Source organism: Athene cunicularia (genome assembly GCF_003259725.1).
Source record: "Athene cunicularia isolate RWA chromosome 11 unlocalized genomic scaffold, athCun1 chr11_part1, whole genome shotgun sequence".
In the NCBI taxonomy this organism is placed as follows: domain Eukaryota; kingdom Metazoa; phylum Chordata; class Aves; order Strigiformes; family Strigidae; genus Athene; species Athene cunicularia.
The window spans coordinates 10,172,421-10,176,995 of record NW_020799113.1 but is presented as its reverse complement, the minus strand read 5'-3'; positions in this window follow the sequence as shown (position 1 = coordinate 10,176,995).

Here is a 4,575-nt window from a genome sequence, read left to right as displayed (position 1 = left end):
TGGGCGACTGTTACTCATGCCTAGAGATGCATTTGTATCAAGAAAAATGGAAGCATGAAAAAATGAAAAAGTTCATCTGTTAACTTTCATTGGCAGAAGTGTTATAGCAAATTGCACTTGGATGTAGGACTCTCCCTAGATTTTACAAGCGTAGGGGTGACTGAAACACAATAGCAAAAAAATGGTGTAAAAACACGACTGCTGAAATTAAACAGGTTGAAAGTTGTCTGGCAGCTCCAAATACAGCAGAGAAGTATAGCCCTAGAGTGCAGCAAATTTAATCTTTGAACAGGTTTATTGTTTTATCAGGTTTTTGTTTAAGAAGGGTTTCATTATATATAACATAGAGATAAATTTTTGCATAGCAGATTTATTCAACAGGTTTATTCTTTTAACAGCCCTCATTGTATTTCAGCAGTTGGTGTGTGGGGTCTTATACATCAAGCAAGTTTATTACTTTATCAAGTATGAATTTTAAGAAGTTTTCCTAATAATAGAAGATGTGTGGAGATTTATAGGCGGCACATTGTTCTATTTGGTGTTTGAGCTGTTTTACCTAATGTAAACTCCATTGTAACTACATGACAATGCTTCTAGAGATGGTGGTAATTGTGCTGTAACTCATACTATCTTCCCACCACTGCAATAGATCTCACTTTGCTGTCCCAGTGTTTTAAAAACCCTTAAAAGTCCAAGTACAACTACCCTGACTAAATTGTCTCTGTAAATTAGAAGAACAAAGTGAGGTAAAAAGCAGTATTGACATCAGTAAGCAAATGGACTGTGCTAAGTTGTTTTGATAACAATTCAGTACTTCTGTACTAGAGGAATCACAAAGTCTCCTAGATGGGATGGAGAACTTGCTTCAGCATCAGCAACAGGGACCTAGCAATGTTTGGTGTCATTACAAATTTTTGATCCAAGAGTTTTCTTCCAAAAATATCCATTACTGATTATTCAATCCAGAAATCAGTCTTGGAAGTTATATCTTCCAGAGGGAATGGCATAAAAATTCCAGCTGTCCCTGATTTGTGGCTCTTGCTAAAGAAAGTAATTAAAGAATACTTGGGGTTTATGACATTTTTAGGATTGTTTTAATCTTTCTCCTTGGAAGGGGAAAAGTAATATTAAAAAACCCTTTGAGACGTAAAGTCAGTTCATACAAATATTATTATTTGTACTCTTACTGCATAAATTTCAAATCAAACTTAATCTCACTGATTTGTTTTAATGGTGAAAGAAAGATCTATCACAAATTTCTTCGTGTTGTGAAGTAGCAGTTAACTTGTAGAGCTGCTTTGGTGTTTGCTGACGAAATGTTTTTTTCTCAGAAAATGCTGATTCATCAAAACTAGCCTGTTTATAGATAAAAGTTAATTTATTTGTCTCAGAAATATTGGAGGAAATCTTCTGAAATTTTGTTGAATGAAAACTGTATGTCTGTAGTTTAGGTTAAAAGGGCTTCCTTTAGAAACCTAAACTAATTAAAACAGAATTTAAGTGTTTCAGAATGAATAGTTTATTTGTTTTGTACTGGGTTATTTTTCTTTTTTTTTTTTTACTTTGATTTCTGAATACATTTGAGATTTTAGGTTTCCACGATGGCTTAGTACGAGACATTTACTGTGACTCAGAATTTTACAGATGAGAGGAGTTTTCCTCCTAGCACTACTGTCACAAAAGTATAAAAAGCAAGACTGTTCCACAGCAAAATATGCAACAGCATTTTTGCATTACGATGCATCTAATCTGCAACTTTAATCTTTACCTATAACAGTTTTTGTTTTCCTGATATCTTTACTTACATGAGTAGTCCTCACTCAAGGAATGGTAAAACCTATTCATGGCTTAGGAATACATGCAGCAAGAAGTGCAAGGCTGGAGCTTTTATTGGCAAAGTTACTGTAGTATATATTGTCTTGCTGCTCTTTCATATTAAAACTTTTCTGAGCAGTGGGATGCTGCCATCTTGAATGTGAAAATTACTGGGTTTGTTTATTTTGTCAGGGAACATTAGCCATGTCCTAGCATACAGCTGATATTTAGATTTTTAAAACCATTATTGTGAACATATGATTTAATAAGGTGTGATAGATATAATAAAATAGGTGTACTTCTTTGTGCTAATCATACAGTTCTTTTCAGTGATTCTAATATAAAAGTTCTGACTTTTTAAAGACTAATTTGATTGACACCTACTTGATATTCTGTGATGACTGACATAACCTCTGTGGTTGACAGGTGCATTGGGTGTTCTGTACAGCTATAGATAGACTTCTAAAGGTAATTGTATGGTTTAGATAAAATCTGCAGTTCCTCCCAATGTAACTGTTACATCTGGCAGCTCTCAACTGATGAAATATTCTAGCTTAAGACCACTTTAAAAAAAAAGAGGCTGACACTTGAAATGAACAGTGGATCTGATAAATTCAGTGAGAGTTCTGTCATTGCCTTTAGTGTGGCCAGGAGCTATGGCAGATCTCCCACTTTGAAGGGACTTGGGTAGACAGGGAATTGGCACTTTACTTTGCTCCTGCTTCCCAGTCACAGCCGGGTTGTGACCTGTGCTTTCCTCCTTCCCCTCTTGACTGGGTGTAGTTTGTCCTTATACCCAAGGCTTTTCATTTGATAGTTTGGGTCCCAGTGGGCCAAACCCACCTTTATGTTGACTTAGTTCCATTAGCTTCAGTGAGGTTATTTCTGTCTTCAAACAGATGACTCGGCATAATATTTAGGCCAAATTTCTGTAGCATTTTTAGTCTGGGGGTGGGAGGGAGATGTTAAGTATTTCTCTGTGCTTTTAAAAATTGAGGATCTTGGAGCCAGGTGTTTCCTATTTGTTATGAACATTTGTTCCACACTTCAAGAAAGACATTGGTAAGTTCATGCTAAATTGTGGTTTTGGTGTGGTTTTTTTGGGTTTTTTTTTTTTTTTTTTTTTTTTTTTTATCCATGTTTTTAATTTAACAGGTAGGTCTGAGAATGGCAACCTCAGTCCTCCAGTTTGTAAGACTACTAAGAAGCCAATGCTGTTGAGTTCCAGTATGGTGTTGGTGGTGCCTTTCTGCTTGAGTTGTTGTTTCTTTGTGGTTCGGTGTTCTCCCTCATCCTGAATCATCTCAACTATTGGTGCCTTCCTTGAAAGTATTGACATATCTAACTTGTGTGTGGATCTCGTACAGCGGCTCTGGTATATGAGGTGTAGTGGTGGAAGCAATGTTACAGCAGCACTGTCACCAGCCTGGTACTGTCGCTTCTCCATTGCTGTGTAACCTTCCTTCTCCCACACTTCTAAATTGCTCTATGGAGATGATCCATTAACAATCACAATAAAGCTTGAACGTTTGAATAACCTTTGAAATTATTGACAAATCAGCCCCAATGGACTGCCTAAGAGCCTAAATGTAGAACAAGAGATCGATGACAATGCTGCAGAGACAGGATCCAGACTGCAGAAGCAAGGGGATATGTCATGATTTTTGTATGCTGCCACTGGAGCACAAATATAGCTGGAAAGATGCACTGTTTGAGTGGGCCCTGCTTTTCTTCTCATGTTCTTTTGGCGCATTAACTTCACCTGGTGCCTTCTCACAGTGGGACCTGGGCTTGTCATGAAGTTTGGAAGTGACAAGCTGAAGCCACCAAGGGTTATAAGCCAGCGAGAGCTTCCTTGCAGTTTGTGTTGCTTGAACCAGGAATCTCCAAGCGTACCTTGTCATCTCGGCAAATTCACCCACCATGTAAGGAGTTCAAGTGAATTGTGTGATCCCTGCTGCCATCACATAGGAGCATCTATAGTCTAAACTTCAGACACTAACTAGCCTCATATTATTTCCACTTTGCAACTGGGGAAGAAACAGTGCCTTCAGAACTGCAAAAGAAATCTGTTTTAAAGCCCAAGTCCCCAGTGTTCGAGTCAAGTTTCTGTGTTATTTTTCTTCTTTCAATTCTGGTGAGAACCAAGGTACTTGAGTTTAACCATTTTCAGAGGAGCAGGAGCCCTTGGCCATCGGCAGGGCTAGGCATGAGGGGCACATTTAATTTTTTCACTCTCAGATTTTTCTGGGCCATCCAGGTGGTTTGAAGCCAATGTGCACACAGTTAAAAGCTGCGTAACAAAGCTAATTTATTAATGGCTGTTACTTCACATTCTTCAGGAAGAGGGTTATTTAGCAGAGTTTATGAATAAAGCTGAGAACTTTGGTGGAATAATGCTCCTTTGAGCACCACTATTTTCTTTTACCAGATAAATGTATCACACCCATGTCTGTTTGGCATAACAGTGACCTCTAAAGGCTCCTTAGATTAATGGTATCTCCAGAGATATATCTGGCTTTAATTCTTATTTAAAGGTAGATGTGTGGCTCTGTATCAGGTGTTACCCCCTTCATGCTGAGCACATCTTTAGAAAGGTCAGCTCTTGGAAAGATCTGAAAGCCTGCTCCTTTTCCCTGGTGCTGTATAAAGGCACCTGACCTTTCAGTGATCCTAATTTCTCTTCCTTTCCTCCTCCCTCCACCCTCCCTCTAGCCTATTATTTATTGAAGTGGAATGGACCTTCCCCCCCCCCCCCCC